This window comes from Arachis ipaensis, chromosome B2 (genome assembly GCF_059453495.1).
Source record: "Arachis ipaensis isolate K30076 ecotype BB chromosome B2, ASM5945349v1, whole genome shotgun sequence".
Lineage (NCBI taxonomy): Eukaryota > Viridiplantae > Streptophyta > Magnoliopsida > Fabales > Fabaceae > Arachis > Arachis ipaensis.
The window spans coordinates 59193516-59218460 of NC_142437.1; the positions used below are offsets into that span (position 1 = coordinate 59193516).

General features: G+C 39.3%; 2 non-coding genes across 2 annotated transcripts; both read right to left on the minus strand.

Annotated features, from left to right (window-relative positions):
• Positions 1-659: 659 nt before the first annotated feature.
• Positions 660-767, minus strand: LOC148574034 (small nucleolar RNA R71). The gene has a single exon (XR_015905747.1). It is a non-coding gene; the product is annotated as a small nucleolar RNA R71 (small nucleolar RNA).
• Positions 768-23390: 22623 nt separating this feature from the next.
• Positions 23391-23498, minus strand: LOC148574035 (small nucleolar RNA R71). Its single transcript, XR_015905960.1, has one exon. It is a non-coding gene; the product is annotated as a small nucleolar RNA R71 (small nucleolar RNA).
• Positions 23499-24945: the final 1447 nt, after the last annotated feature.

Sequence of the window (24945 nt, forward strand, 5' to 3'; positions counted from 1 at the left end):
CTTCATCTTCTCTCTTCACCATTCTACTCTTCTATTCTTTTCTTTTTCTACTCACATAAAGGAATATCTATACTGTGATATAGAGGATTCCTCTTCTTTTCTGTTCTCTTCTTTTTCACATGAGCAGGAACAAGGATAAGAACATTCTTGTTGAAGCTGATCCTGAACCTGAAAGGACTCTGAAGAGGAAGCTAAGGGAAGCTAAAGCACAACTCTCTGGAGAAAATCTGACAGAATTTTTCAAAAAAGAAGGAGACATAGCCGAAACCAATAATAATGGTGGAGGTGCAAGGAAGATGCTTGGTGACTTTACTACACCAAATTCCAACTTACATGGAAGAAGCATCTCAATCCCTACCATTGGAGAAAACAATTTTGAGCTAAAAACTCAATTAGTTTCTCTGATGCAACAGAATTGCAAGTTTCATGGACTTCCATCAGAAGATCCTTTTCAATTTTTAACTGAATTCTTGCAGATCTGTGATACTGTTAAGACCAATGGGGTTGATCCCGAGGTCTACAGGCTTATGCTTTTCCCATTTGCTGTAAGTGACAGAGCTAGAATATGGTTGGACTCTCAACATAAAGATAGCCTGAACTCTTGGGATAAGCTAGTCACGGCTTTCTTAGCCAAGTTTTTTCCTCCTCAAAAGCTAAGTAAGCTTAAAGTGGATGTTCAAACCTTCAGACAAAAAGAAGGTGAATCCCTCTATGAAGCTTGGGAGAGATACAAGCAACTGACGAAAAAATGCCCTTTTGACATGCTTTCAGAATGGACCATCCTGGATATATTCTATGATGGTCTGTTTGAATTAGCTAAGATGTCATTGGACCATTCTACAGGTGGATCCATTCACCTAAAGAAAATGCCTGCAGAAGCTCAGGAACTCATTGACATGGTTGCAAATAACCAGTTCATGTACACTTCTGAAAGGAATCCTGTGAGTAATAGGACGCCTCAGAGGAAGGGAGTTCTTGAAATTGATGCTCTAAATGCCATATTGGCTCAGAACAAAATATTGACTCAGCAAGTCAATATGATTTCTCAGAGTCTGAATGGATTGCAAGCTGCATCCAACAGTACTAAAGAAGCATCTTCTGAAGAAGAAGCTTATGATCCTGAGAATCCTACAATAGCAGAGGTGAATTACATGGGAGAACCTTATGGAAATACCTATAATCCCTCATGGAGAAATCATCCAAATTTCTCATGGAAGGATCAACAAAAGCCTCAACAAGGCTTTAATAATGGTGGAAGAAACAGGTTTAGCAATAGCAAGCCTTTTCCATCATCCACTCAACAACAGGCAGAGAATTCTGAGCATAATCCATCTAGCTTAGCAAATATAGTCTCTGATCTATCTAAGGCCACTTTAAGTTTCATGAATGCAAAAAAGGTCCTCCATTAGAAATTTGGAGGCACAAGTGGGCCAGCTGAGTAAAAGAGTCACTGAAACCCCTCCTAGTACTCTCCCAAGCAATACAGAAGAGAATCCAAAAAGAGAGTGCAAGGCCATTACCTTACTTGATGTGGCCGAACCCAAAGAGGAGGAGGAGGACGTGAATCCTAGTGAGGAAGACCTCCTAGAACGTTCACTGACCAATAAGGAGTTTTCCTTTGAGGAACCAAAGGAATCTGAGGCTCATCTAGAGACCATAGAGATTCCATTGAACCTCCTTTTACCATTCATGAGCTCTGATGACTATTCATCTTCTGAAGAAGATGAAGACATTGCTGAAGAGCAAGTTGCTCAATATTTAGGAGCAATCATGAAGCTGAATGCCAAATTATTTGGTAATGAGACTTGGGAGGATGAACCTCCGTTGCTCATCAAGGAACTAAATGCCTTGGTTCAGCAAACTCTACCTCAAAAGAAACAGGATCCTGGTAAATTCCTAATTCCCTGTAACATAGGCACCATGAACTTTAAAAAGGATCTGTGTGACCTTGGGTTAGGCATAAACTTAATGCCACTCTCTGTAACGGAGAAACTGGGAATCTTTGAGGTACAGGCTGCCAATTTCTCATTAGAGATGGCAGACAAATCCATGAAAATGGCTTATGGACAAGTAGAGGACGTGTTAGTAAAGGTTGAAGGCCTTTACATCCCTGCTGATTTCATAATCCTAGACACTGGGAAGGATGAGGATGAATCCGTCATCCTTGAAAGACCCTTCCTAGTCACAGCAAAAGCTGTGATTGATATGGACAGAGGAGAGTTGGTCCTTCAACTGAATGAGGACTACCTTGTGTTTAAGAGTCAAGGTTCTCCTTCTGTAACCATAGAGAGGAAGCATGAAAAGCTTCTCTCACTACAGAGTCAACCAAAGCCCCCACAGTCAAACTCTAAGTTTGGTGTTGGGAGGCCACAACCAAAATCAAAGTTTGGTGTTGAACCCCCACATTCAAATTCTAAGTTTGGTGTTGGGAGGTTGATAAACCCATATTTCATGAGTTCTTTTGTGCTTAATTAGAGTGATTTATTCAACTCTTCACCTACTTATTCACATTAATTGCATAGTTTTACCTTACCTACCTTATTATGTCATATTGTGAAAAACATGTTTCCTAAGCTTTAAAAATTAATTATTTTAATTACCTTTATTTCCATTCGATGTCGTGATTAGTGTGTTGAGTAGTTTCAGATTTTCTAAGGCAGAATGACTTAAAGGATGGAAAAGGAAACATACAAAAATAGAAGGAGAAAGCAAAATGGAGCTTTGAAGGAAACTGGTATTCACGCGATCGCATGGATGACGCAATCGCGTGCCAAGCACGAATCAGCAGCGACGCGGCCGCATGACTGACGCAACTGTGCGCCTTAAGCAGAATGCACATGACGCGGTCGCATGACTGACGCGACCGCGCGGAAAGGAAAAGCTCCAAATGACGCGACCGCGTGACCCACGCGGACGCGTGACAGTGGCCACGCACTAGAAATTACAGAATACGCCCCCAACGAATTCTGAAGCCCTTTTTGGCCCAGATCCAAGTACAAACAGCATAGAGCAGAGGTTATAAAGTGGAGGAATGCATCCATTCAGAGAGAGCTCGCATATTTTACCTTTCAATGATTTAGATTTAGTTGAGAGGGAGATCTTCTCTCTTTCTTTTAGGATTTAGGATTTCTTCTTGTTTTAAGAGTAACTCTTGATCCCAGGTTTAATGTTCTTTTATTTTAGTTTTACTTTTATTTATTCATTCCAACATTTGAATTGATTATTATAATTTGATTTAAGAATTCTTCCATGTTACAGACAGCTATTTGAATTAATGATAATTGAGGTATTTTCAGTTTATGATTGTTCTCTTTGATTTAAGTCACCATAGCTTCCTATCTAAGGATATTTTTATTATTCCAGCAATTTTACTTTTTCCCCTTTTGGTTCTGGTTAAGAATTTAGTAACTCAACAGTTATTAAACTCAACATAATTGATAATCGTTATCTTGCTAATTGAGCTGAACTTAAGCAATCCCAACCTTTTCTTAGGAAATAAATAGGATTCAAAGGTCAATTTAATTAGTCCCCTGACTTTCCTTTGCCCTAGTAAAGGTTGACCAAGTGGAGTTTAGATTCAACTTTCATTATAGTTGAGGGAGATAACTACGTTGGACCTCTGACTTCTCTTACCTTGCCGAAAGTTTGCTTTACATTATTTATTTATTTTAATTGCCATTTACTTTACTTGTCATTTAAATTACTTGCTTCTCATCTTCTAAACCCCGATTACAACCTTTATAGCCAATATAAGAACACACTTCCTTGCAGTTCCTTGAGAAGACGACCCAAGGTTTGAATACTCGGTTAACAATTTCTAAAGGGGTTTGTTACTTGTGACACCCAAAACGTTTGTACGAAGGGATTTTTGTTGGTTTAGAGACTATATCTACAACGCGACTGTTTTTATGACATTCTTTACTAGCAAAAATCCTAACGTCAAAATGGCGCCGTTGCCGGGGAACTGCTAACGTGTGCCTTATTATTGGTTATTGTAAATATTTTTCTTTTACTTGTTTATTTATTTTTGTTTTTCCTTTTTATCTTTATTTGCTACTATGAACTCTCACCCCTCTTGCTTTGAGTTTGGTTCTAATATTGTTAAAGGAAATAGAAGTTGCAGCAGGAATGTGCATCATGGCCAGACCAATCAAGGATGGATGGAGCCAAGAGGATCTAATCAACCCTTTAGGCAGCAACACCCTCCGAGATATCCTGGACAAAGACCATTCTACAATGCATACCCAGCTGAAAGATATGGTGGATAACCTTGTAACTACCAACAAGTCCCATCCCGTGCATATGAACCATCCTTTCAACATAACCTCGAACCACCACACTCACAAGCTTCTCTTCACCATTCGCCATCATATGATCCTTCCTTATCCCAATACCAATCCAATCGTTCCCAATCATCACCACTTTCCTTTGTATCATGTCCAAGTCCGGCAAACCGCGAAGCAAAGGATCGCCTAAAAGAAACAATAATTAAATTTCAAACAACCATTCAACAACTGGAGGAAGCACTAATTCAATGGGCCACTAGGTGCTCAAATATACAAGAATCAACCACAGCTCCATGTGGACAGCCCGATGAAGAGCGTAGCATGAAAGAAATACTAGAGACTCTAGTGGACAAGACAGAGAATGAATTCGTACTAGAACAAGTGGAAGAAGCTGTCATTGTTCAAGAAGAAGAGTTGGTTGAAGATCTAGGAGATGCTGAACTTCCTTGGGAATCCAGAATTGAGGAAAACTCCGTCCAAGATGCTACAGTTGATGCTAAGGAGGATACCGTACAATCTCCAAGGTAAGTCGTTTACGAAGAATCAGATGGAATAATCCAAGAAGCAAATTTTCTTGATGATGATAGTCACAAGTCTAGTTCTCCTAGTGATGAACTTGCGTCCGCAAGTGAATTCTTTGAGATCGACGAATTTTCCCCAAGTGAATATGAAGATGATGCGGAGGTAGATTTCTCTCAACCTCCAATCTATGACTCAAGTGATGAGGAAGACATAAAAGATTTTGACCAGGATACAGATACAATTGAAGATCTTTGCAAAGAAGTGGAAGAATTCACAGAAGAGCACAAGGAAATGGAACTTGTAGAACCACCAAAAACACCTATCCCAAGGCCATTACCACCTAATACAAGCTTCAAGTGGGTACAATCCTTAACTTATAATTTTACTTATTCACTTGAATATGGTTTGCTTGAAACAGATGGCCAACTTAGAGCTCTCTGCGGCTTTAAGAGTAAGAGGGAATTGGCTCGTACTCAGAGCTGGTGCACCAGGTTCAATAAGGTTCCACGCTTCACCTCGAAGTACACGGATTGGTATAATGCTCAATTGCATGGATCACGGAGAACGTTTGGTCACCACGGTGAGATTCTACTTTTTAACCCGCCCGAATGGAAACTTACAAATCAAAACGGAGGCGGATCTAAAAACACAGCTTGGGATCATGAATTATATTCTGACATTCGTCATCCCGGGAGGCTGAATATCTGTTTGAAGCTGCTCAGAAGCTTTACATGCCTAGTTTGGGACCCCGGAGGCTATTGGCATTCCAAGCACTGGTAGAAATTTTTGGACGAATTTAAACATAAGCCACCATAAAAGGATACTCTGCCAATGTCTAACTTAAGGACTTTAACTAAAAGTGCTAGGTGGGAGACAACCCACCATGGTATGGTCGCTTCTTTCTCAATCTATTTCTTGTTTATTGCTTTCAATTTACCTTTTTTTATTTTAACATTAACCTGGAATCATGCATAGCATTCATGTTAATCACTGCATCCTGCATTAAAAAAAAAATGGATGCACGACGCGACTGCATGCCCCATGCGATCGAGTCATATCACGAAAAACACCACCCATGCGACCGCGTGACCCACACGGCCGCATGATATATATATCGGCGTAAGGATCCAACGAACAGAAAGTTAGGCTGGAATCGTGCAGCCCCTGTGCGTTTCGCCCAAATTGGCCCACGCGATCGCATGCCCCATGCGACCGCGTCACTTGCACAATACCAATCCCACGCGACCGCGTGAGCAACGCGATCGCGTCACATGGATTGCACATCACCCCAAAAGGAGACAGAAAGTTGCACTAAAACAGCGCTGGAGACGTGCGTTTAGCACAAATTCCAGCGATGCGATCGCGCGACCCACGCGATCGCATCACCCTTCTTCCCCCCTCTCATGCGATCGCGCACCCCACGCGATTGCGTCACTCCCATCTTCATCCCAACCACGCGACCGCGTGCCCCACGCGGCCGCGTGGATTCGAAAATATAACCCCCCCAGCCTGCGAACCCTATCAGTCGCGAGCCCCCCCACCCCCAGCCCTCTCCTCCCTCTCTGCTCCCTCTCCCTCCAACCACCACCCAGCACCACCCAGCCGCCACCACCGGCCACCCAGACGCCGCCGCCACCCCGTACGCCGCCGCCCCAACCCCCTCCCCTCCCTTCTTCTCCCTTCCTCCTCTCTCCTCCCCTCTCCACCACTGCCTCCACGACCACCGCCCCCACCGCCGGCCACCCAGCCGCGCCCTCTCTCTCTCCGCCACCCAACCGCACCCCCCTTCTTCTATCACCAACCTAAAACCCTCGCCGCCACTGCCCCCATCAGCAGCCACCGTGACACCATGCCCCGCCACCGCGCCGGACGCCGCCGCAACCACCTTCTTCCCCGTTCCACCCCTTCCGCCTACGAGGTTCCGCAAAATGCAACCCCCTTTTATCCGTTTGTCGTTTTTTCTGTACTCTTTTTTTTCGTTTCTGTTCATCATTAGGATAGATAGATATGCATGCTGTAGTGGATTTTTAGGTTGTTATGTAGCTTAGGCTGTGGTTAGTGGATCTAGGACTATTTACTTGCACTGTTCTTACTTCTGTTTTATCCTATGTGCAAATCTGTTGCTGCTATAATCATGATTCACATGCTGCTTTCTTGTATGTTGCTGCTGTTTACATTGAGTTTTTATGTTTATTTTATATCTATGAACATGCAGCTTGATTTTTTTTTAATTCATATGAACTGATATGATTGCTGTTTATTTTCCGGGACAATCCAATTTTAGCCGGAATGCTGCCCAAATTTTTTTTGAAAATTGTTTTCATTCTTGTTTTGGTTTGGCAACTCTGTTTTACTTTGCTTCCCCCAAACCATTTCATGAATGCTAGGGCCACTTTCTAATCCTCTTTGATTTCCTGGTTCATAACCTGCATTTGTGATTCACTGATTCCAATTTCTGATTTCTTTATTTCTATTCGAATCAGCATCACCCTGTTTTCTTTATTTGATTATGAGTACTTCTATTCTTACCTGTGAATCCTTGTTATATGGAATTTTTTCTATGCCACTTACTTTCCTAACTCACTAATTTTAATTTACTAATTTCTTTTTACCATACTAACCCTCTTGATCTCTTTTCTGATCACTTTCACTTCCTCTAACTTTCTCACTATGGCATATTGAATTTTTTTTCTTTCCATTTAACATTAATTCAATCACATTTCAATTACTCATTTTCCTTATTCTATTTCTCCCTTACCGCTTTGAGTTTCCTTTGTTTAAATTGCCTATTTGCTTTCCTATTTTATCCATTTCCTGATTTTCTGTTTTTCAGAATGTCTGCCTCACAAAGGAAAGGCAAAGGCAAGGCTACTGGCAAGCGCAAGAGAGGAGATTCCTCCCAGTCCATTATTGCTCTAATGCACGATTCCTCATGGCGGGAGAAGAACTTCACACAACAAGAAAAAGCTAACCAGCTACTCCCTTCAACTGATCCTATAAAATTTGCAAACCGGTACTGTGAGCTGAAGTACCCGACTTTTGCAAACTCCAGAAATCTATACCTGGAACGTACCTTGAAGATTCCAGAAGCCCTCCAGCAATACACCACTGAGCAAATCAAGCAAAGGGGCTGGTTCTTTCTGGAGAAACCATTAACAGAGGTCAATGCATCTTGGGTCCGGGAATTCTATTGCAACTACTACCTTACTACCCTAGATGCAGTGAACTTGAGGGGAAAGCAAAATTCTGGTCACTGAGGAGGCCATAGAGACCATTCTCCAGCTCCCAGCCAAGTCTGATCAGCCAGATGGTTATGCACAGGCTGAGGAGGACATGGGCCAGATGCGGTTTGATTGGGATCCTGTGAAGGCACGAATAGCTCTCGACCCTGCTGTTCCTTGGGAGATGGGTCAGGACACCACTATGCCTAGAGGGATCAAGAGAGTGTACTTGAATGATGAGGCTCGGCTATGGCATCAAATCTTGAGCAACTATGTGATGCTGAGTACTCATGAGACTGAGATCCCGGTTGCCATGATCACCCTCCTCTAGTGTGTGCTGGAGGGTAAGGACCTGTACTTGCCTCGTTTTATCCGGCATTATATGGCCAGGGTCCACGTCCGATGCACCCTCCCCTTTCCTTATCTGGTTACACGGCTAGGCCGTCAGGCTGATGTGCCTTGGGAGGATGCCGATGAGTGACCACCAGCAGCGGACTGCAGGAAGATCATCCCTCACAGCAGGAACTTCCTTGCTTTGGGCTATAGACCACCACCTGTCACTGCTACTGATGAGACAGCCCCTCCGTATGCTGGACCCTCTTCATCCACAGCTGCCCCAGCTGCCCCTGCTGCCACCACTACACCTCCACTCGCCTCTGAGCCGGTTTATCGCCTCGTACACCGTCTATTCCGCCAGCTTGATCAGATGGAGTGCCGTAACAGGCGCCGATATGAGAGATTGGAGCGCCGTAGCAGGCGACGCTATTCCCATCTGAAGCTGATGATCAGACAGGGCGCCGACATCCCCTCCGAGCCCGACACACCATCGGAGCCATCAGAGGAGGAGGAGGATGAGCACGAGGAGGAGCCTCATTCCCAGGCGGAGACTCATCAACAGGCAGGCACAGAGCACGCTACACCACAGTAGGAGGCCCCACATCAGCTTGAGGCTGCAGATCCGGAGATCCTGCTCCAGTCAGTCCCCCCTCTACAGCAGCCAGACTCTCAGCCCACCACCGCCACAGAGACCCCAGCTACCATCCCTACCAGTGATGACACTCCTTCACACCCAGCTTGATTGAGCATGGGGACGATGCTTCATTTTAAGTTTGGGGAGGTCGCCATCTCTGGCGTTTATTTTGGTGAACTACTACATACTTTTTCTTTTATTTTGGATATTTTTCTGTATTTTTCCCTTTTTCTTTCATTGTTATTTTCTGAGTACTTATACATTGCTACTTGTGTATTTTACTCTATTTTTTGCATTTTGCATTTTTTTGTTCATATTTTAGTTATTTAGTTCATTTCAGTTATTAAGTTTAGTTTGCAATTCTAACTTATTAGTGGATCAATTAGTATAGTTTATCCTTTTTACATAAGATAGCTTAGTTATAGCTTAGTTTAAGTTGACAAATATAAAAAAAAATATATATATAAAAAAGAGTAAGCTAGGAACTTGAACATAATAGATTTAGATCCATAAACCCTTGTATATATAGCATTACATGATGTAGTTAAACTGACAATATTTCATCAAGGAGAAACATTAAAACTTCAAAAGGCTACCCTAAATTACTTTTTAAGAGAATAATGAGAATTTTTAACTAAACCTGCATGACATACATAAGTGATAAATGATTTTTTAGCTAGAGAACGCATAGCCAGTGAGTTTTGAGCTTAACTGTATGGGTACATTCAAACCATAATTTTTATTCCTGTGTGTTCCAACCTTCTTTCTTATTCTGGTGTTCTTTACTTTGTTTTAGTCTATATGTCCGATTATAGAATATAGGTACATCTGAAAATAATGATTGAGGCCATCATTTGATTTTAGCTCACTTACCCCAAATTAGCCTACCTTTTACATCACCCTTGTTAGCCCCCTTTGAGCTTTTTTTTTTAAAAAAAAAACCCCCTTATTCTATTTTAGCCAAATTACTAGCCTTAAGCAGAAAAACAAAAGAAAATCCCAAGTGAATCCTTGGTTAGCTTAAGATAGAAAATTATAAATAGAGTAAAATGTGGGAAACTTATTGGGAACATAGTTGATAAAGACAAAAGGTAGAAAAATTAAAAAGAATAAAGCAACTCAAAATTTTGGGAAGCAGGCTCATGAAAATTCAAATTAATTAAAATTACCATGTGTATTCAAAAAAAAAAAATTTAGTTTTCAAGCATGTAAATAAGGGGATACAAAAAAAGAACTCCCCAATTCAAAATAAAAAGCAATGCACATCGGATAAAAACAAGAATTGAAACATGAGCATGTGACATCAAAAGTGAGAAAATAGGGAAAATAGGTAAAGAAGCATTGTTTTACTAAGTATGTATGTTAGGTGAGATCTTAATCTAATTAAGGATTCACTTATTAGCTCACTTAGCTTTATACATATATCCTTACCCTTTGCCTTGACCCCATTACAACCTTAATTAAAGACCTCATGAGTTTTGGTATGACTATATTCTATAATTGTTGATTGGTTAGACGAAAAACAAGGTTATAGAAAGAAAGAATAAAAAGAAGAATAGAGTGATTAACCCAATAAACACTGAGTGATTAGAGAGAAAACACAAAATCCAGTGAGGGTTCAAAAGCTCATTAACATTTATCTCTGATTGTCTTGCAAGTTTTTTTTCTCTCATCTCATTTGCAAAAAGGTGCTTTATTATTTGAAGGTTAGCTATATATATATATATATATATATATCCTTGAGAATGTGAAATAATTTGACTACATGTAGGCTTTATATATGAGTGGATGAATTAGAATTGCATGACTCATTAGGTAGATGCATTTAGCATAGGTTGCATTTCATAACATTCCATCACTTTAACCTTAATTATTTACCTTGGATTTAGCATGAGGACATGCTAGTGTTTAAGTGTGGGGAGGTTGATAAACCCATATTTCATGAGTTCTTTTGTGCTTAATTAGAGTGATTTATTCAACTCTTCACCTACTTATTCACATTAATTGCATAGTTTTACCTTCCCTTCCTTATTATGTCATATTGTGAAAAACATGTTTCCTAAGCTTTAAAAATTAATTATTTTAATTACCTTTATTTCCATTCGATGCCGTGATTACTGTGTTGAGTAGTTTCAGATTTTCTAAGGCAGAATGACTTAAAGGATGGAAAAGGAAACATACAAAAATGGAAGGAGAAAGCAAAACGGAGCTTTGAAGGAAACCGGTATTCATGCGATCGCATGGATGACGCAATCGTGTGCCAAGCACGAATCAGCAGCGACGCGGCCGCATGACTGACGCGACCGCGTGCCTTAAGCAGAATGCACATGACGCAGTCGTATGACTGACGCGACCGCGAGGAAAGGAAAAGCTCCAAATGACGCGACCGCGTGACAGTGGCCACGCACCAGAAATTACAGAATACGCCCCCAGCGAATTCTGAAGCCCTTTTTAGCCCAGATCTAAGTACAAACAGCATAGATCAGAGGTTATAAAGTGGAGGAATGCATCCATTCAGAGAGAGCTCGCATATTTTACCTTTCAATGATTTAGATTTAGTTGAGAGGGAGATCTTCTCTCTTTCTTTTAGGATTTAGGATTTCTTCTTGTTTTAAGAGTAACTCTGGATCCCAGGTTTAATGTTCTTTTATTTTAGTTTTACTTTTATTTATTCATTCCAACATTTGAATTGATTATTATAATTTGATTTAAGAATTCTTCCATGTTACAGACAGCTATTTGAATTAATGATAATTGAGGTATTTTCAGTTTATGATTGTTCTCTTTGATTTAAGTCACCATTGCTTCCTATCTAAGGATATTTTTATTATTCCAGCAATTTTACTTTTTCCCCTTCTGGTTCTGGTTAAGAATTTAGTAACTCAACAGTTATTAAACTCAACATAATTGATAATCGTTATCTTGCTAATTGAGCTGAACTTAAGCAATCCCAACCTTTTCTTAGGAAATAAATAGGATTCAAAGGTCAATTTAATTAGTCCCCTGACTTTCCTTTGCCCTAGTAAAGGTTGACCAAGTGGAGTTTATATTCAACTTTCATTATAGTTGAGGGAGATAACTACGTTAGACCTCCGACTTCTCTTACCTTGCCGAAAGTTTGCTTTACAGTATTTATTTATTTTAATTGCCATTTACTTTACTTGTCATTTAAATTACTTGCTTCTCATCTTCTAAACCCCGATTACAACCTTTATAGCCAATAATAAGAACACACTTCTTCGCAGTTCCTTGAGAAGACGACCCGAGGTTTGAATACTTAGTTAACAATTTCTAAAGGAGTTTGTTACTTGTGACACCCAAAACGTTTGTAATAATTTCTATTCAAGAGGCAAAAAGCTACTAGTCTCGCTCATCTAGTTGGAGCTAAGTTTCATAGATATTTTGGAATTTATAATATATTCTCTTCTTTTTATCCTATTTGATTTTCAGTTGCTTGGGGACAAGCAACAATTTAAGTTTAGTGTTGTGATGAGCGGATAATTTATACGCTTTTTGGCATTATTTTTAAGTAGTTTTTAATATAATTTAGTTAGTTGTTATTATATTTTATTAGTTTTTAAATAAAATTCACATTTATGGACTTTACTATGAGTTTGTGTGTTTTTCTGTGATTTCAGGTATTTTCTACCTGAAATTGAGGGACTTGAGCAAAAATCTAATTAAGAGGCTGAAGAAGGACTGCAGATGCTGTTGGATTCTGACCTCCCTGCACTCAAAGTGGATTTTCTGGAGCTACAGAAGTCCAAATGGCGCGTTCTTAATTGTGTTGGAAATTAGACATCTAGAGCTTTCAAGAAATATATAATAGTCCATACTTTGCCCGAGTTTAGACGACGCAAACTGACATTTAACGCCAGCTTTCTACCCTATTCTGGAGTTAAACGCCAGAAACAGGTTGCAAAGCAGAGTTAAACGCCAGAAATAGGTTACAAACTGGCGTTTAACCCCAAGGAAGACCTCTACACGTGAAAGCTTCAATGCTCAGTCTAAGCACACACCAAGTGGGCCCGGAAGCAGATTTCTGCATCATTTACTTATCTTTGTAAACCCTAGTAACTAGTTTAGTATAAATAGGACTTTTTACTATTGTATTTACATCTATCTTTTGATCATCTTTGGATTATCTTTTGATTCTTTGATCACGTTTTGGAGGCTGGCCTCTCGGCAATGCCTAGACCTTGTTCTTATGTATTTTCAACGGTAGAGTTTCTACACACCATAGATTAAGGTGTGGAGCTCTGCTGTTCCTCATGAATTAATGCAAAGTACTATTATTTTTCTATTCAACTCAAGCCTATTTCTTCTCTAAGATATACACTCGTTCTTCAACCTGACGAATGTGATGATCCGTGACACTCATCATCATTCTCACCTATGAACGCGTGCCTGACAACCACTTCCGTTCTACTTGCAATAGCTTGAGTGCGTATCTCTTAGCCTCCTGGTTCATGACGCATGGTTGCCTCGCCTGACAACCGAGCCTTCCATTCCATGAGATCAGAGTCTTCGTGGTATAGGCTAGAATTATTGGCGGCCATTCCTGAGATTCGGAAAGTCTAAACCTTGTCTGTGGTATTCCGAGTAGGATCTGGGAAGGGATGGCTGTGACGAGCTTGAAACTCGCGAGTGCTGGGCGTAGTGACAAACGCAAAAGGATTACTGAATCCTATTCCAGTATGACCGAGAACCGACAGATGATTAGCCGTGCGGTGACAGCGCATTTTGGACCATTTTCACTGAGAGGACGGGATGTAGCCATTGACAACGGTGATGCCCAACATAAGCTTGCCATAGAAAGGAGTATGAATGATTAGATGAAGACAACAGGAAAGCAGAGGTTTAGAAGGAACAAAAGCATCTCCATACACTTATCTGAAATTCTCACCAATGAATTGCATAAGTATCTCCATCCTATTTTATATTTTATTTAACTTTTAATTATCAAATCTCCATAACCTATTGAATCCGCCTGACTGAGATTTACAAGGTGACCATAGCTTGCTTCAAGCCAACAATCTCCGTGGGATCGACCCTTACTCACGTAAGGTTTATTACTTGGATGACCCAGTGCACTTGCTGGTTAGTTGTGCGAAGTTGTGACAAAGAATTAAGATTATGAACGTGCGTATTAAGTTTTCAGCACCGTTACCAAGGAATAAACGATCACCGATTTCGTGCACCAAAGCCTGAGAAGGAATAAATTAAAATCTCAAATGAAAGACACTCTCGTAACGAAGTATAGAAAAATTCAACGCATTCGGCTAACGGATGAAATAACTAAAGCATATGAGGAAGAAATAGAATAAAACTGAATATGCATAAATATAAGTATACTAGCCACTAGTCGTGACCTGCGAAGTTTACGTGGACTTGGGTTACAGAGTTAAAATAGTTGACAATAGAAATTTCCTATCTCTCCTAAAATCTATCAAAGCCTCAATAGGCATCTTTCAAAAGAATACATACATACATCATAATTTTCATTACAAAATATAGGGAGATATCTAAAAGCACAAAACAGAATCAGATAAACTCTGCCGTTATTCAGATAAATCCAGTTCACTGTTGAGCGCCAGGACCTGCATCTGAAAATAGAAAATATATATGGAATGAGAACCCCCGACACATGGGTTCCCAGTATGGTAAAAGTGCCAAATAAATACAATGCACTATAATATAAATTAACTAGGCATCCTAAACTTCTTATCTCGTCATATCCATCCTAAGTTCCCTCTAATTCATAACTTGGCAACTATCATAGGGAATTCTAATTCTAACACAATATCCTTCATACTTCACCAGCTCCCAATCCGACTAACCAAAGAACTGAATCAAACACAAACAATACAGACAAGTAATACACAAGTAAGGCAAGTAAGTCAATTAGCAAATAATCGTGAAACATGTACAATTAGGCAAACTAAAGCAATTAAGCAAAACTAAACAATTCAAACATATGTAGATGATGTATGTCTATCCTATGGATGATGAGTCTCATCTGTTGGTTATTAAGCCAAACCCGACATGTCTGGTAGCTAATCCGGACATTGTCTCTCTGTTGCGCATCAACATAATCCGACTCATAACAAAATCCATAACCAACCATAACTCATTATCAAATACAGCCATTCGGCTCAAGGCACACACAACACTTCCATCATCATCCTCAGTAACTTATACAATCATCATTAATCATGATTCATCATTAATTCTCTCCTTACTTCATCCACAAGTTTCTACCTTTCCTAGCTTTTTCTCATTACTAGGCATACTATTGGGATTTAGGGTTAAAAGGATGATAATAGAGGCTTAGAGGTTTATAATTTGGTTTTAAAAACACAAAACTCATATTTGCTGAAAACAGGGTCACGCGTACACGTGAGTGCGTGTTCGGACCATGTCACGTATGCATCAGCCTTCCCGCGTACGCACGCCTACCAGACAAAAATGACTGGCCGTGTATGAGGGAGTTCACGTACGCAAAAACCCCGAGGTTGTGCGTACGTGGCCCATTTCGCACACACGGCTCCATTCCCACGTACGCATGCGCACTAGGAAGAAACGCATGGCCGCGTATGGTATGTATACGTACACATACAATGCAGCAGCTTGATGATAAAAGAAATTAACTTTCCGTTTTAACTACCAGCAAGTATACCGGGTCTTATCAAGTAATAAAACTCACAAGAGTGAGGTCGATCCCACGAAGATTAAAGGATTAAGCAATCAATAGTAAGTCGATTATTCTAGTTAGACGAACATAGTTGAATGATGATTAGACAAGAAATGTCAATGACTTGAAATTAAAAGAAAGCAATAAAGAACAAGGAAAGTAGACGGCATAAATGTAAAGTGCAAGAAAAATAAAGTGCTGGAAAGTAAATTGCAAGGAATAAAAAGTACAAGAAATTAAATGACGAGAAAGTAAATGACGGAAATTAAAGATAGAAAACATAAGGGATTGGAGATGTTGATTCCTTTTGAATCAATGAGTCTCACTCCTTCTCAATCATATGAAGTAGATCTATGGTGGATTGTAAATAATTGAGTTCTAATTCTTTGGCAACCCAGTTTCTCTTAACATAATCAATTGCCAATTCCTTGATCTAATTGTTCATGAGAAGAAGAGGTTAAGCTCAAGTTTCTAATCCATAAGCCACACAACCCTTAGGATCTCAATTCAAAGAGGTTATATGTCACGTACCAACTAAGAATGTGTTGATCAAAATAGTTATGAGGAAGAAGCTTTAAATTGAATCCTATGATCCCTTTTCCAAGGCTCACATAGAGATTTAAGTAGATCCAAACTGCCTTCCGGTAGTGAATGGATCTACGAAGCACAAAAGCTTTCCCTTAGCTATAACAAGCAGATTGATTTCTAACCTCACACTACATAAATCCAAAGACCCCAATATTAGAGCGATTACATGTCACATACTAATCTCTAAATCAAGATCAACTTCATTATGCCAAGAGAGCTCAAACTGAACCCTATGATCCCTCTTCCGAGGCTCACAATATGATTCTAATAGATCCAAGGATCTTTGAAGAACAAAACTCTCTTGCAAGGATTCTATTAGATATCCATGAAGATAGAATGAAGAAGAAATAAACATCAATTCAATCAAAATTGAAACAGAGCTCCTTTCCCAAATGAGTGGGGGTTAATTGATCATTGCTCTAAAAAAACTCAAAAGAAAATTAAAGTGCATGAAAGTAAAACTGAGAATTAAAGATTTATAACTAAAATGGAAGTTAAAGATTCATAAATGAAAATCAAAGATTTATAACTAAACTATTACAAAGTAAGAAACGAAGTGGAAGAGAAGAAGAGTGTATGAAGGAAGGGGTCCGAAGACCCACTCCCGGTGGAGTGTGCCAATTCAAAGAATTTCGAATTGGTCTTCACTCTCTCAATGCCCCCTTTCTCTGTAAAAACTAATCCATATATATAGGCTTTTCTACAATACAAATTGAAATGAAAAGCAAACGGATTTTGATTCTCTAAAGTTTGAATTTCAATTTAGAGAATAAAGTGTGATCTCTCACCATTTATTTTATAGGTGGGACAAAGAATAAATATGAGAGAGAAACCATTCATGGGTAGAAGATCACACTTTACTCTCTAAAGTACAGATTTAAAATTTAGAATATCCAAATTCAAAGCAAATTACAATTAAATGAAAATTCCTATTCTTTATGCTTCTTGTGCCTTTGTGATGAGCGGATAATTTATACGCTTTTTGGCATTGTTTTTAGTATGTTTTTAGTAGGATCTAGTTACTTTTAGGGATGTTTTCATTAGTTTTTATGTTAAATTCACATTTCTGGACTTTACTATGAGATTGTGTATTTTTCTGTGATTTCAGGTATTTTCTGGCTGAAATTGAGGGACTTGAGCAAAAATCAGATTCAGAGGTTGAAAAAGGACTGCTGATGCTGTTAGATTCTGACCTCCCTGCACTCAAAATGGATTTTCGGGAGCTACAGAACTCGAAATGGCGCGCTTCCAATAGCGTTGGAAAGTAGACATCCAGGGCTTTCCAGCAATATATAATAGTCCATACTTTGGCCAAGAATTGACGACGTAAACTGGCGTTCAACGCCAGCCTTCTGCCCAAATCTAGCGTCCAGCGCCAGAAAAGGATCCAAAACCAGAGTTGAACGCCCAAACTGGCACAGAAACTGGCATTCAACTCCATAAATGGCCTCTGCACGTGCAACACTCAGGCTCAGCCCAAGCACACACCAAGTGGGCCCCGGAAGTGGATTTATGCATCAATTACTTACTCATGTAAACCCCAGTGACTAGTTTATTATAAATAGGACCTTTTACTAGTCTTTTTGACCATCTTAGGATCTTTGGATCTTTGGATTACCTTATGATCCTTTGATCACGTTTTAGGGGGCTGGCCATCTCGGCCATGCCTGGACCTTCACTTATGTATTTTCATACGGTAGAGTTTCTACACTCCATAGATTAAGCTGTGGAGCTCTGCTGTTCCTCAAAGATTAATGCAAAGTACTACTGTTTTCTATTCAATTCTTCTTATTTCTCTTCTAAGATATCCATTCACACCCAAGAACGTGATGAAGGTGATGATTATGTGTGACGCTCATCATCCTTCTCCCTTATGAACGCGTGCCTGACAAACACCTCTGTTCTACATGAATTACGCTAGAAATGAGTATCTCTTAGATCTCCTAACCAAAATCTTCGTGGCGTAAGCTAGAATGATGGCGGCATTCAAGAGAATCCGGAAGGTCTAAACCTTGTCTGTGGTATTCCGAGTAGGATTCAATGATTGAGTGACTGTGACGAGCTCCTAACTCGCGATTGCAGGGCGTTAGTGACAGACGCAAAAGGATAGTAAATCCTATTCCAGCATGATCGAGAACCGACAGATGAATAGCCGTGCCGTGACTGGGTGCGTGAGCATATTATTCACTGAGAGGATAAGATGAAGCCATTGGCAAGGGTGATGCCTCCAGACGATTAGCCGTGCCGTGACAGGACATTGGATCATTTTCCCGAGAGATGACCGAAAGTAGCCATTGACAGTGGTGATGTATCACATAAAGCCAGCCATGGAAAGGAGTAAGACTGATTGGATGAAGATAGCAGGAAAGCAGAGGTTCAGAGGAACGAAAAGCATCTCCATTCTCTTATCTGAAATTCTCACCAATGAATTACATAAGTATCTCTATCCCTATTCTATTATTAAATTTCGAAAACTCCATTATCACTTTATATCTGCCTGACTGAGATTTACAAGGTGACCATAGCTTGCTTCATACCAACAATCTCCGTGGGATTCGACCCTTACTCACGTAAGGTATTACTTGGACGACCCAGTGCACTTGCTGGTTAGTTGAACGGAGTTGTGTCCACACATAGAGCCACAATGAGGATTCAATACAATTATATATTGTTACTCTCACACAAGTACAAAGAACGTGGAACACAATTTCGTGCACCACTTTGATTGAATAATATTAATGGGCTCTGCTTGCTTGAAAATTGAATGCACGCTCCAGGGGTGGATTGACGTTATCTGGGGCGTTATTGGCGTTGCTAATGCTAAGAAAATGCTCCCAGACCCTTTCTGGCGTTAACATGCTAATGTTGTCACTAATGCTTTCCAGTCACGCGTACGCGTCACCCACACGTACACGTCATCACTGTTTTTGGCCATGTCACGCATACGCGTCGCCCATGCATACGTGTGACCTTCATCGCTGGCATTTACACTGGCGTTAGTGACATAGCATTAGCGCGTTAACGCTCTTCTCACACATATGCGTCGCCCCAGGCGTACGCGTCGCCGCCAATTTTTTTCATGCATCTGTCGAAAACGTTAGTGTGGCAACGTTAGTGTTGGCAACGCTGGACATCACGTTAGTATTGGCATTAGTGTGCTAACTTTGCCACTAACGCCACAATTCATCCTTGATCAACGTTATCCCTGGCGTTAGTATGCCAACATTGGCACTAAAGCCACCACCTCCTTGATTTCCTCTGCTTCTGCTTTGCCTATCATCAAACAAACAAGTGCATCAAAGTAACATACAAGATGATCATAATATACTAAGTGTGCTAATAATGCTCATAATCACAACTTCAGTTAGTATTATCTATTTCATCACATTTACCTTGTATATTCCTACAATTTCACTTATGCTTGAGATTTTATTTCATTCAGAGATTTTTCATGCTATTACTGTAACGACCCAACTTCCAATACGTCATGATCGTACCAAAAGTAAGGCGTTACTGACCTGTTTTCCTTATTAACTATTTACTATTAAGCCTTTAGTTCGATATCGCGATTCAATTTTAGTAAAAATACCAGAAATTTTTGTTTTTATTAATTAAAATCATACAGCAAACATCACCAAGTAATAATAATCACATAATTATTAATAATAGTAATATTATACAAAAGAATTTAAATAAAATTCAGGTACAACTCCTATCCCTCTGCTAGAATGAGTATCTCTTAGATCTCCTATCCAGAATCTTCGTGGCGTAAGCTAGAATGATGGCGGCATTCAAGAGAATCCGGAAGGTCTAAACCTTGTCTGTGGTATTCCGAGTAGGATTCAATGATTGAGTGACTGTGACGAGCTCCTAACTCGCGATTGCAGGGCGTTAGTGACAGACGCAAAAGGATAGTAAATCCTATTCCAACATGATCGAGAACCGACAGATGAATAGCCGTGCCGTGACAGGGTGCGTGAGCATATTATTCACTGAGAGGATAAGATGAAGCCATTGGCAAGGGTGATGCCTCCAGACGATTAGCCGTGCCGTGACAGGGCATTGGATCATTTTCCCGAGAGATGACCGAAAGTAGCCATTGACAGTGGTGATGTATCACATAAAGCCAGCCATGGAAAGGAGTAAGACTGATTGGATGAAGATAGCAGGAAAGCAGAGGTTCAGAGGAACGAAAAGCATCTCCATTCTCTTATCTGAAATTCTCACCAATGAATTACATAAGTATCTCTATCCCTATTCTATTATTAAATTTCGAAAACTCCATTATCACTTTATATCTGCCTGACTGAGATTTACAAGGTGACCATAGCTTGCTTCATACCAACAATCTCCGTAGGATTCGACCCTTACTCACGTAAGGTATTACTTGGACGACCCAGTGCACTTGCTGGTTAGTTGAACGGAGTTGTGTCCACACATAGAGCCACAATGAGGATTCAATACAATTATATATTGTTACTCTCACACAAGTACAAAGAACGTGGAACACAATTTCGTGCACCAAGTTTTTGGCGCCGTTGCCGGGGATTGTTTTGAGTTTTCGGCAAGCTTTTGGTCCGGTAACATCAGTGCCAGATTCCCTTTTGATCCGGCAACAGCACCAAGTTTTTGGCGCCGTTGCCGGGGATTGTTTGAGTTTGGACAACTGACGGTTCATCTTGTTGCTCAGATTAGGTAATTTTCTTTTTGTTTTGTTTTCAAAAATTTTTCAAAAATCTTTCAAAAATTCTTCTTTGTTTTCGAAAAAAAAAAATGTTTTCAAAAAAAATTTTATTCAAAATTTTTAAGAATGAATTCTAGTGCTTCATGATGATTTGTTGAATCCTGGCTGGCTGTAAGCCATGTCTAATCTTTTGGACTGGGGTTTCAACTTACCATCACAAAAGAAGAGATTCTCACACACTTAGTTGTTCTATACTTGAAAAGTATCCATATCTGCTGAAGCTTGGCTGGCCATTGGCCATGTCTAGTGTTTTGGACTGGAGCTTTCATTGAAAGCTTGGCTGGCTAGTGAGCCATGTCTAATTCCTGGACTGAAGCTTTAGACTAACATGGCAAGATTCCTGGAATTCATACTAAAAATTTTGGAATCCTTATTTTCCTTTTTCAAAATAATTTTTCGAAAAATATAAAAAAAAATCCAAAAAAATTAGAAAATCATAAAAATCAAAAATATTTTGTGTTTCTTATTTGAGTCTTGAGTCATATCATAAGTTTGGTGTCAATTGCATATGCATCTTGCATTTTTTTTCGAAAATATCATGCATTCATAGTGTTCTTCATGATCTTCAAGTTGTTCTTGATAAGTCTTCTTGTTTGATCTTGATGATTTTTTGTTTTGTGTCTTTTCATGTTTATCATATGCATTCTTGAATTCTTAGTGCGTAAGCATTAAAGAATTCTAAGTTTGGTGTCTTGCATGTTTTCTTTGCATTAAAAGTTTTTCAAAATTGTGTCTATGATGGTCATCTTGGCATTCAAAGTGTTCTTGGTGTTCATCTTGACATTCATAGCATTCTTGCGAGCATCACATGTTTTGATCTAAAAATTTCATGCATTGCATAAGTTTCATGTTTTCATAAAAATTTCAAAAATCAAAAAAATATTTTTCCCTTTTTCTCTCATCAAATTCGAAAATTGGATTGACTTTTTCAAAAATTTTTAAAATCAAATTGTTTCTCATGAGTCAAATCAAATTTTCAATTTGAAAATCTTATCTTTTTCAAAATCTTTTTCAAAAATCAAATCTTTTTCAAATTTCTTAGTTATTTTCGAAAATTCCAAAAATATTTTTCAAAAATCTTTTTCTTATTTTTATACCAAATTTTCGAAAATAACATAATCAATTAATGTTTTGATTCAAAAGTTTGAAGTTTGTTACTTACTTGTTAAGAAAGATTCAAACTTTAAGTTCTAGAATCATATCTTGCGATTTCTTATGAATCAAGTCATTAATTGAGATTTTAAAAATCAAATCTTTTTCAAAACTAATTTCTATCATATCTTTTCAAAAATATCTTCTTATCTTATCTTTTTCAAAAATATCTTTTAAAAATATCTTTCCTAACCTCCTAACTACTTATCTTTTCAAAATTGGTTTTCAAAATTTGTTTCAACTAACTAACTAACTTTTTGTTTGTTTCTTACCTTTTTCAAAACCACCTAACTAACTCTCTCTCTCTCTAATTTTCGAAAATATCTCCCCCTTTTTCAAAAATTTCTTTTTAATTAACTAATTATTTTTATTTTTAATCTTATAAAAAAAAATATTTTCGAAAAATACTAACAAATTTTCAAAAAACCAATTTTCAAAAATCACTAACTCCTTTTCAAAATAATTTTCGAAAATTATACCTCCCACATCCTATTCTATTTATTCATTCATATCCTAACATCTCATCTCACATCTCTTCCATCAGTACAGTTGCATTTCTTCCTTTACATCACATTCTTTGTCTCCCCCTCTTTTCTTCCACTCACAAAGGGATCCCTATACTGTGGTATAAAGGATCTCTATTATTATTATCATTTTCCTGTCCATTCTTCCTTGTCATATGAGCAGGAGCAAGGATAAGAACATTCTTGTGGAAGCAGATCCAGAACCTGAAAGGACTCTGAAGAGAAAATTAAGAGAAGCCAAAATACAACAATCCAGAGAAAACCTTTCAGAAATTTTCGAACAGGAAGAAGAGATGGCAGCCGAAAATAATAATAATGTAAGGAAGATGCTTGGTGACTTTACTGCACCTAATTCCAATTTACATGGAAGAAGCATCTCCATTCCTGCCATTGGAGCAAACAACTTTGAGCTGAAACCTCAGTTAGTTTCTCTGATGCAGCAGAACTGCAAGTTTCATGGACTTCCATCTGAAGATCCTATTCAGTTCTTAACTGAATTCTTGCAGATATGTGATACTGTTAAGACTAATGGAATAGATCCTGAAGTCTACAGGCTCATGCTTTTCCCTTTTGCTGTAAGAGACAAAGCTAGATTATGGTTGGATTCTCAACCTAAAGACAGCCTGAACTCTTGGGATAAGCTGGTCACGGCTTTCTTAGCCAAGTACTTTCCTCCTCAAAAGCTGAGCAAGCTTAGAGCTGATGTTCAAACCTTCAGACAAAAAGAAGGTGAATCCCTCTATGAAGCTTGGGAAAGATACAAACAGTTGACCAAAAAGTGTCCTTCTGACATGCTTTCAGAATGAACCATCCTGGATATATTCTATGATGGTTTATCTGAGCTATCAAAGATGTCACTGGATACTTCTGCAGGTGGATCCATTCACCTAAAGAAAACGCCTGCAGAAGCTCAAGAACTCATTAACATGGTTGCTAATAACCAGTTCATGTACACTTCTGAAAGGAATCCTATGAATAATGGGACGCCTATGAAGAAGGGAGTTCTTGAAGTTGATACTTTGAATGTCATATTGGCTCAGAACAAAATATTGACTCAGCAAGTCAATATGATTTCTCAGAGTCTGCATGGAATGCAAGCTGCATCCAACAGTACTCAAGAGGCATCTTCTGAAGAAGAAGCCTATGATCCTGAGAACCCTGCAATAGCAGAGGTAAATTACTTAGGTGAACCTTATGGAAACACCTATAACTCAACATGGAGAAATCATCCAAATTTCTCATGGAAGGATCAAAAGCCTCAACAAGGCTTTAATAATGGTGGAAGAAACAGGTTTAGCAATAGCAAACCTTTTCCATCATCAACTCAGCAACAGACAGAGAACTCTGAACAAAATGCTTCTAATTTAGCAAATCTAGTCTCTGATCTATCTAAGGCCACTGTAAGTTTCATGAATGAAACAAGGTCTTCCATTAGAAATCTGGAAGCACAAGTGGGCCAGCTGAGTAAAAGGATCACTGAAATCCCTCCTAGTACTCTCCCAAGCAATACAGAAGAGAACCCAAAAGGAGAGTGCAAGGCCATTGACATAAGCGCCATGGCCGAACCTCTGAGGAGAGGAGAGGACGTGAATCCCAAGGAGGAGGACCTCCTGGGACGTCCAGTGATCAATAAGGAGCTTCCCTCTGGGGAACCAAAGGACTCTGAGGCTCATCTAGAGACCATAGAGATTCCATTGAACCTCCTTATGCCCTTCATGAGCTCTGATGAGTATTCCTCTTCTGAAGAGAATGAGGATGTCACTGAAGAGCAAACTGCCAAGTTTCTTGGTGCAATCATGAAGCTGAATGCCAAATTATTTGGCATAGATGCTTGGGAAGTTGAACCTCCCTTGTTCATCAATGAACTAAGTGATCTGGATCAACTGACATTGCCTCAGAAGAGACAGGATCCTGGAAAGTTCATAATATCCTGTACCATAGGCACCATGATCTTTAAGGCTCTGTGTGACCTTGGTTCAGGAATAAACCTCATGCCCCTCTCTGTAATAGAGAAACTGGGAATCTATGGGGTGCAAGCTGCTAAAATCTCACTAGAGATGGCAGACAGCTCAAGAAAACAGGCTTATGGACAAGTAGAAGATATATTAGTAAAGGTTGAGGGCCTTTACATACCTACTGATTTCATAGTCCTGGATACTGGAAAGGAAGATGATGAATCCATCATCCTAGGAAGACCTTTCTTGGCCACAGCAAGAGCTGTGATTGATGTTGACAGAGGTGAAA